Below are 10198 nucleotides of genomic sequence, written 5' to 3'. Positions count from 1 at the left end.
CCAAAGGAGACGGGCGCCGCGCTGGGACGCGAAAAAGAGACTTCTGGGTAGTGTAGTAGTACGTGAGGACGTGCGGCGACCAGGAAGTTGGCGTGCTGGGAGGGGAGGGCGAGAATAAAGGCGATGTTAAAAGGCAGACAAACGAGGTGGGCAGAAAAGCTGTCCCGGACATAAACTACGAGTCCCAGGGTGCCTGGCGCTGGGGGCTGTCCGAGGCCTGGTACTGGCATTTTAAGACTCCTCTGTTGTCACCCGAGCTGTTACTCCGCTTCCGTCCAGCCCAGAGAGCGGTTTCTTCAACTGCGGCTCCGTCAGCGCTCTGGCTCCGCTTGGCGTCCGAATTGGCAGATCTTTACGGTCCTCTATTAATCAGAACGTCCGGCCCGCAGTCGTCAACCGCCGTCCCGCGCGACGGGCCTGAGAAGCTAAGTGGACCTCGGGCCGGAAGGACCTGGGGGTTGCACTCTCCGGGGCCCCTCCGACTTCCCAGGGGCCGGCCGCGTCCTTCGGGCTCGTTTTGCCGCAAGTAGGTCCTAACTTCGGTAGCCTGCTTTGTAGAATACCATACAAATTTCAAAAGGTTTCCCCATCCGTTATTTCCTTGGGGAAGTGGGTAAGAGGAGCAGTCCTCCCTCCATTAAAATGACTTCATGAGTAGCGTAAGGTGCAGTGGTAGTACCCTCCTACCCCCTTATTTAATTCTTAGAGTGAAAAACAAACAAACAAACAAAAACTTGGGCAGCGATGTGCCCAGACTTAAGGTTGTGTTTATACTGATCTACCATGCAGACGGAATGAAGTCTTGCTGGAACGTGTGGGAAGCCACGTTCAAACGGGCTCTGTAGCCTTCTAGGATTTTTTTATTTTTTCATCACGCAGGTTAAGTGTACGCTTTCTTTCCACTACTCCCACCGCAAGCTTCTTTAGAAGAACGGTATTGAGTTCGTACCCGCTCTTGTAACTTAATGCAGGGTGGTGGTGAAGACAGGTTTTCCAGTCCGAGCTCCGGGGTCCCGGTGAAACTGCCTTGAGAGTTGGTTCTACGAAAACGTGCTGAGGGCCCGACTCTGCCGTCCGCTCCGTGCTGCCGGTCCCACTGAACTCGGACTCTGACTCTGTAGGAGAAGCCGGCCGCGCAGCAAAAGCGTTGTGCTGTCAGCACGGGGGGAGGGTGGATTCCTACATGGGAGGCTTCAGCGAGACCGTGCAAGGGAGTTGAGCCCCATTAGGAGTCAGTGGGAACAGCAAAGGGGCACAGAGGCCAAGCCTCATGGCTAAACTGTACGGTTTGGGTTATTTTATTTTATTTTTTTATTTTTCGGAGGGAAGAGTCAGGGGAAGGAGGCATGGATTAGGGATCTTGAGCTAAGTTAGAGAGGAGGGCAGGCATTTGTTAAGGGTTTATATGGAGCTGGTGAGTTTGGGCTTTGTTTTCCAGGCAGTGAGGAACTATTCAAAGGTTTTAGTTTGTTTTTTTTTTTTCCATTGGATCTAGGTATCCAACTAACTGTACTTACTGGAATCCAGTTTGTCATTGATCCATGCCTGCCCCACTCCTGTTAGTTTCCTATTATTATCAGTTTCCTTTTGTTGCTGTAAGAAGCTTGGTGGCTTACAACTGGAGTGTATTATCTTACAGTTCTAGAGGTCAGAAGTCTGAAATGTTTCCCTGGGCTGAGATCAAGGTCCTGGCAGGGCTGGTTCCTTCTGAAGTTTAGAGAAGAATGGGTTCTTTGCGTTTTCCAGCTTCTAGAGGCGGCCTGCATCCCTTGGCATTTGGCTCCTTCCGTCTTCAAAAACAGCAGCATCTGTCCTCTCACCTCTGCTTCAGGTTTTCCAGCTCTTTCTGATAGTCCTGCCTCTTTGACTTACAAGGAAAGACGCCTTATGTTTGTATGTATGTATGTATGTATGTACTTATTTTTGTTTTTTAAACCGGGTTTATTGGGGTGACACTGGGTCACAGAATCATGCAGGTTTCGAGCGTGCAACTCAACAGGACATCACTGCACCCTGCCTGTGTCCATGCATCACCCAAAGCGAAGTCTCCGTCCGTCCCCATTTATACCCCCTTTGGCCACCTCCTCCTGCTCCCACCCCTCCCCCTTGGCTGTCACCACACTGCTGTCAGTGTCTGAGTGTTACACCGTGTATAAGGGAGGGCCCTTTGTGATTACTCTGGGCCAGGATAATCTCCCCATCTCAACAACCTTAATCACATCAGCAAAGTCCCTTCTACCATAACATTGTTACTGGTCTCGGAGATTAGGGCATAGATGTCTTTGGTGGGCTATTAGTCAGCCTACCACGCCCACCTTTATTAAGTTAGATACTTTTAAACAATGTAAAAATAGCTGTGAACCCTCCATCCTAAAAAAAGTTGTAATGGCAACAATTACATCTACTTCCTTTTTTTTTTAATATTTATTTCCTTTTAGAGAGGGAAAGGGACGGAGAAAGAGGGAGAGAAACATCAATGTGTGGCTGCCTCTTGTGCGCCCCCCCTGGGGACCCAGCCTGCAACCCAGGCATGTTCCCTAGAGTGGGAATCAAACTGGCGACCCTTCGGTTCACAGGCTGTCACTCAGTCCACTGAGCCACAACAGCCAGGCCTACATCTACTTTCCACACAAACTAACTTATTCTCCTGCCTCTCCTCACCTGGGGTAACCATCATCCTAAATTGTGTCTTTACCACTTTTTGTTTTCCCTTTTACAAAGTTTTATTCCATATATGCACATGTATATTCCTTAAAAGTGGTACATATGTATTTTTGAATTGTTTTTATTTTTTTATTTAATTATTAACTTTAGAGAGAGAGGAAGGAAGAGTGATATACATTTTTCCACTTACTTATGCATTCATTGGTTGATTCTTTTTTCTTTTTTTTTAAGAGAGGGATAAATGAGAGAAACATCTATTGATTGCCACTCATGTGCCCCCAGCTGGGAATGTGGACTGCAACCCAGGCGTGTGCCCTGACTGGGAATCAAAACAGTGACATTTTGATTTGCAGGACAGTACCCAACCCACTGAGCTATACCAGTCAGGGCTGCTTTTTTTTTTTTCCAATTAATTGGTGGATTCTTGTATGTGTCCTTAGTGGGGACTGAGCCCTTAACCTTGGCATATCAGGACAATGTTTCCGTCAGCTGAGTTACTCTGCCAGGGCTGAATTGTTTTTGATGTAATTAAAAGAATATGCCCACTACACACCTGTTAAAATGGCTAAAATCCAAAACACTGACACCAAATGTGGGTGTGGATATGAAGCAACAAGCATTCATTCATTGCTGGTGGGAATACAAAATGGTACAGCTACTTTGGAGGCCATTTAAGCAGTTTCTTACACAGCTAAACATAGCCCCAACGTGTTTACCGAGGTGAGTTAGAAACTTATGTCCACAAGCAAACCTGCCCATGAATGCTTACATCAGCTTTATTCATAAAAATTGGGAGCAGTCAAGATTCCATAAGTGAATGGGTAAACTAGTGCATCCAGACAATGGAATGTTATTCAGTGACAGAAAGAAATGAGCAGTCTAGCCACCAAAAGATATGGAGAACTCTTAAATGCATACTGCCAAGTGAAAGAAGCTAGTCTTAAAAGGCTACACATTATATGATTCCAACCATGTGACATTCTGGAAAGGCAAATCCAGAGACAGTAAAAAGATGAATGGTTGCTAGGGGGAGTAGGGCAGATGAACGGCTGAAGCGCCGGGCATTTTTTACAGTGGTGAAACTATTTTGTATGATACTGTACTGGTGGATCCCAGAGAAGCACACAACACAAAGTGAATCCTAATGTAAACTATGGACTTTCATTAGTAGTATATCAATATTGGTTCATCAGTTGCAACAAGTAGGCCACATAAATGAGACAGTAATAAAGGGGGAAACTATGCTGGTGGGAAGAGTGTATATTGGAACTTTGTAACTCCTGTACTCTAAACCTAAACCTGTTCTAAAAAATAGTCTGTTGCAAAGGGAAAATGTACTTTTGTATCCTTTTGAGACTTTTTTTTTTACTTAATGTAACATGGGTAAGATTCAGCTATATTTTATATATATATAGTTCATTCGCCTTCACTATTGTATATGATATTACGGTGTATGATATACCACACTTTGTCAGATCTCTCACTGATAGGTGATGGAGTTGCTTCCAGGTCTGTAGAACTGTGAGCAGTGCTGCTGGGAACGTTCTTGCTCGTGTCTCCTGTTAGAAATGTGTGAAGGCTTTCTTTGGCCTGCTCAGGTCTGTTCCTAGAAGCAGAATGGTTCAGCCACAGTTCTGTGAATATTCAATTTTAAAAGATAATGCCAAACCTTTTTTTCCGAAGTAGACACACGGATCTGCACTCCCATTCGCACTGTGTAGGAGGACTTATGAAAGGGTCTGCATCCTCTGCGACGCTTGCTTTTCCAGACTTTGTATCAATTGAAGTGTTAGCTCAGTGTGGTCTTAATTTGCATTTACCCAGTCAGTAAGACTGAGCATTTCTTCATATTTTATTAGCCATATGTGTTTCCTCTTCTGAAAAAAAATGCCTATTAATATCTTCTGCCTATTTTTCTTTTAGGTTATATGTGCTTTTCTCGTAGATTCGAAGGAATTTTTAATGCTAGTCCTTTCTCAGTTAGATATATTGCAAATACCTTCTTCCAGTTTGTAACCTGTCTCTCTTTTTAAATGCCTTCAATGAACAAAATTCTTAATTTCAAAGTACTCAGATCCACTGTGTGTGTGTGTGTGTGTGTGTGTATCTTTAAGAACTATTTTCTTTCCTCAAGGGCTAAATCACAGACTCTAAGAGATACTCACCTATAGAGTCTACTAAAAGTTTTAAAACTTAGTGTTTGAAATTTAAGTCACTAATCTACCTGGAGTAAAATTTTGTATACATGTAGAGAGTTAAGGGTCTAATTTTTTTTTAAGATTTTATTTATTTATTTATTTTAAGGGAGGGCAAGGGAGGGAAAAAGAGAGGGGGAGAAACATTAATGTGTGGTTGCCTCTTGAGTGCACCCTGCTGAAGACCTGGCCCCACAACCCAGGCATGTGCCCTGACTGGGAATTGAACCAGCAACCCTTTGGTTCACAGGCCAGTGCTCAATCCACTGAGCCACGGCAGCCAGGGCTAATTTCATATTTTTTAATATGGAGAACCATTCTTTTTCAACTCCGTTTATTGAGAGCCCTGGCTGGGGTGGAATAGAGAGCCCGGAAACAAAGCTGTGCCTGTATTAAACCCTGGTGTGTGACTCTGGCGACCGTAAAGGTGTCCTACTCAGACCTCCCTCCAAGAGAACCTGCACAAGGAGTATGGTCACTGGACAGCCCACAGGTCTTCTCCAGGTCAGGAGACAGCAACTTTACGTCCACTGCAGCATTCAGGAAGAGACCGTGTTCTCCCCCAGGGCTGCTTCCAGCCAGTGACTGAGATGGCAGGGGTCCTGGAGCCGGGGCCCTTTCTGCCTGACATGGGACTCCTCAAGGGGCAACTTTGGCTCTGGGGTTCTCCAGTGGCCTAGTCAAGGCTTTCTTAGAGCTGCAAATTTCCTATGCCTGTGCCAGTACAAAACTGTATCTTCATAAGTAAATCCTTAAAAAAAAAAAAAAAAAAAAAGAATCCTGGTAGGTTAGTCTCCTCCTTCCTGTTCTTCTTTGGAAGTGTCCTGGCTATTCTTGGTCCTTTACTCTTCCATATGTATTCAGAGGTTCTAAGCAGGGGAGTATGTGAGATGCGTATTGTAGCAGGATAACTCAAACCGTTGTATCGATTATTGCACGAATGAAAGATTTCAGGCTCAGATAGCTCTGTAACATAATTTCAATAGTCTAGGCAAAAGATGTGGATACATAGATTGAGTGGATTTAGCTGGTAGCAATGGGGAAAGGCAAAGTCGTGGATACAAGATAACAGAGGAAGAAGGGTGGGAGAAAGGGAAAATGAGGTGACTCCTAGGGTATGGCTTGGTTGTCCACGCAGATTGTGGAGCCTTTCTCTGAGTTGGGAAACACAGGAAGAACAACAGGTTTCAGGGAAATTGAGTTTGGTTTTGTACTTGCAAATTATCTTTCCTGGCAGATAGATACTGATATAAATGATACAGATATATTGAGATGTCTTTCTGCATGTGTATGTATATATATGTCCTATTGGATCTGTTTCTCTGGAGAACCCTGACTGATGCATTTCACAAATGTCCTCAAACTTCTGAATGAATAAACAACGGGTCCATCATCCGTGCAATGGAGTAATGAGCAATGAGAAAGAATGAAATAGGCATGCAACCTGGGAATGAATTTCAAATGCATTATGCTCAATGAAAGCAGCCAGGTTTGGAAGGCTACATACTGCCTGACTCCCTTTACGTGAATTTCTGAAAGGCACACTGGAGGGATGGGAGAGCAGTAGTCGCCAGAGGCTGAGGGCTGAGGGAGGAGGTGACTACAGTATGGGGACGTGTTGTGTGCTGAGAACTTTTTTAGTTTGATTTTATGTATTATATGACTATGCAAATTATACCTTCATAAAAACATTCTAAAAAATGAATAGGAGGCAATCATGTAAAGAAGATTATTCTATTGAAAAGAAACTGTGTGGTAACACAAAAATGCCTCCTTAAATATATTAATGATGCACAGAGATCAAGAATAATTTTGCAGTATAGTAATTTGATTAAGATATGTATCCCACATAAGTTAAACATGCTTTGATTTTTAATTTAAATATTATTTAAGAAATTTATATTAAAAATCCCCCCAATATATGAAGACTGATAAAACAACAAAACATATGTGTTGCATGTGGCTGTAGCTGATTTTTACTGCTGTACAATACTCCATCATGTGACCATTGCAACATATTCACTCTTTTATCAGTGCGCATTTCATGTTACTACGAAGTGTTGCTATGCATGTTAAGTAAAGTATTATTTAATAAAGTATTTGTCTTTTTCTGCCCTGGCTGGTGTGGTTCAGTGGATTGAGCGCAGGCCTGTGAACCAAAGGGTCCTGGGTTCGATTACTGGTTGGGGCATGTGCCTGGGTTTCAGGCTGGGTCCCCAGTAGGGGGCGTGTGAGAGGCAACCACACAATATTTTTCTCCCTCTCTTTCTCCCTCCCTCCCTCTCTAAAATAAATAAAATCTTTTAAAAAAAATATTTGTCTTTTTCCTGAAAATCTTCTATTATCCCCATTGCCTGAGCAGGGGTGTCCAACCTTTGGGCATCTCTGGGCCACACTGGAAGAAGAGTTGTCTTGGGCCATACATTAAATGCACAAATGAAAAGTGATGAGTGAAAAGTGATGAGCAAAAAAAAAAAGGTTTTAAGTAAATTTACAATTGTGTGTTAAGCCACATTCATAGCCACCCTGGGTGGATTGTGGCCCATGTGGCCTGTGGGCCTCGGGTTGGACACCCCTGGGCCCTACAGGATAAAACCCAAGGGACCCTGTGGCTGCATCAGTAAAGTGTCCTGTGCTCTGGCTTCTTTCTGGAGTTAGCCAATGGGGAATGCTGGCTAGGTTTGCCAGGTGAAATATAGAACACCCAGTTAACGTTTGAATTTCAGGTAAACAATAATTTTTTTAGCATAAGTATTTCCCATCTAATTTGGCAGCCCTCTTCCCTGGAGGAAGAAAGGAAGAGACAGAGGATAGTATTCCCCCAACTCCCTGCGGGCTGTGTCTCTACAGTGGGCTGGCTGCAGATTAGAACTCCCGTTAGAACTCTTGTCCAGCAGCCCTCCACGTACAGCTCACCAGGTTCTAGTCATTGGCCCTTTTTCTCACTATCTAGTCATAGGCCTTTTTCCTCAGGCCTAAAAGTGGTAGCTAAAAATGCCCAGCTATTACCAGTACCAGGGTACGTACCCACTCCTCATTGCCGCTGTTGATAAACCCTGCTCACACTTTTGTAAATAGCTCTTCCATTCAATTCTTTCCAGTGCTCCACTGGGAATGTGTTGTCTGTGCCCTGTAGCACAGACATGAGGCCATTCCTGGCTCCTGGGGACAGAATACATACACCTGTCCTTTCTCGTCACTCCCACTGCAATTTGTGTGCTCACAACTCCCAGAGAGGGCCAGAGTGTGGGGTGTCTCTCTCAGGCCCCACATGTGTGATCCAGGTAAGCCCATCTGATTGTTTGCTCCTGCTAGTTGGTCACTATTACCTCCTTTGGAGCAAGAAAAAAAAACTTCCCAGGACCTCCTGCCTTCCTCTCCGCTTTGCTCCTCTGGTATGAGCTCCATACTGTGAACCCTCCAGGCCCTTGGTCTCTGAGACCCCAGGAAACCCCTTCTCGCTCAAGAAGCCCAGCTCTTGCCACTAAACTGTGTGGCTGTCCACACTGCTGTCTTTGTTAGTGTTTGAAAAGTCCACTTCGAGCTCTGTGGCTTCTAGGACAGGCCTAGCCCCTGGCACTCCCTGGATGGATGAGGGCTGAAGGGCAGTAAGACAATATAGGGATAGAATAACATCTTAGTTATCTCTAAACATTATCCCACCACATGGCACCCACTATAGTGAGAGTTCAGTGCAGTTACACTTAAGAGTTAGTAATAAGTTACCCCTTATTGCATGTTTCATCTGTGCTGAGCACTGTGCAAACGGCGCTGGTCTTTTACAAGCCTGCAAGGCAGTGAGGTTGTTTCCATCCCCCCATTTTGCTCGGGCAGGCCAGGACTGGGGGTCTGCAAGCTACATTTCTCCTTGGTCAGCTGCCCAATAGGGGGCCCCTAGGAGTGAACTTGGAAGATAGAGGAGAAGAGATGGAGCTTGTTCCTTCCGACTTGTTTGCTGATTCCCTCGAAGTAGCAAATGATTCTAGTTTCCGACCTCTTTACACGTTCCAGACACAGCCGGGTGCTGCCCACTCTAAAGATCTCTAAACCCAACCTCCCCCTGCCACTGCAGACCCTTCCTGCAGCTAGCAGCCCTGTCCCCTAAACTGGCAGGTTCTTGTGATTGTCACACCAATGACCCTTGAGGAATCAGGCCTCCTGAAATCCATGCCCTTGGGCAGTCCGCCTCCACCATGACTCAGGCTGTGACTCAGGCTGAGCAGGTGGCCTCCTTTGGCCAAGGGGACACCAGCAAAGAGGCAAGCAGAGGCTGGGTGAGCACTTGTGCATTGGGTCTTGTTCTCTTGCACAGTTGCTGCCACCATCCCATCAGGGACGCGTGAGCCCAGGTGAGCCCAGCAGACCTGCTTGGCCAACCCAGAGAACGTCAAACCTCTATGCTTTGGGGTGACTTGTAGTCAGAGATGACCAAAACAGTTCCAATCATCCCAACCTCTTCTTTCCACCAAAGGGATGGTGGCTACCCATTTTGTTTGTTCGTTCCTCCAGTACATGTCTAACTAGTGTGATTTCGGTTTGCCTCAGTGGCCCCTGGCTGATACAGCATTATTATACCCACTTGACAGGTGAGAAGACAGACAGACAGACCCATATTCCAAAGGCCGCTGCTAATAAGGGCCCCGGGCTGACTCCAGAGCCCTTGCTACACTTCATATTAATGTCGCTAATCTACAGCAATAGGTCTTTGTACTGTATAACACCAGCTTGTTGTAGATTCTGATGATGACAATAATTTGAAGATGTCACCGTAGGAAGGGTTCTGTTTAACATCCTGAAGGCTCCAGCTGGTGAGCCAGCAGAGGGAGCTCTGTCCCTAAGGACCCAGCTGCTCTCACCCCACAGGGAATAAGGCTAACAATGACTGTCCTGATCAAAAAGGACTGGCCAGGCACTTCATCAGAGAGCCTGTAGGCTCCTTGAGTGGAAGGGAAAGGAAGCAATGTCACATTTATCAAGCCCCAGAAATTGCGTCCATTTAAATGCTATTAAACCGGAGTTGCCCTGTTTGGAGCATATTGCCCAGAAGGAATCCAGGATCCCTTCCTGCCCTCCTGCCACCCAGGCCTAATTCCACCCTGCTGTTAACAGGATTTTCTCAGGAGGGGCCACTTTTGCCAGTGGACAGAGTCACTGAGTAAAAGGGACCTCAGGGTATGGTGCGGCTGTCTTTCCTAAGTCCTATAAAATGGTAACAGGAGTAAGAAAGGGCAGGCCTGGCCCCTGAATACTTGAGTGTCCTGCCTCTACTTCCTCCCTCCCTCTTCAACCTGCACCAGCTTTTCACTTGGCTCTGGGAGCTCCCTCCATCTTGTCCTCTG

General features: G+C 45.6%; 1 long non-coding RNA gene across 1 annotated transcript in view; it reads left to right on the top strand.

Annotated features, from left to right (window-relative positions):
• The window catches only part of LOC123479236 (uncharacterized), a 30474-nt gene continuing 20276 nt past the window's right edge, over positions 1-10198 (top strand). The window contains exon 1 of the long non-coding RNA XR_008426762.1: positions 1-526. This is a non-coding gene — a long non-coding RNA (uncharacterized lncRNA). The remainder of the gene's footprint in view (positions 527-10198) is intronic.

This window comes from Desmodus rotundus, chromosome 4, assembly GCF_022682495.2.
Source record: "Desmodus rotundus isolate HL8 chromosome 4, HLdesRot8A.1, whole genome shotgun sequence".
NCBI lineage: Eukaryota > Metazoa > Chordata > Mammalia > Chiroptera > Phyllostomidae > Desmodus > Desmodus rotundus.
Note: the sequence above shows the minus strand (reverse complement) of the source record. Positions and strands in the feature narration are given on the sequence as shown.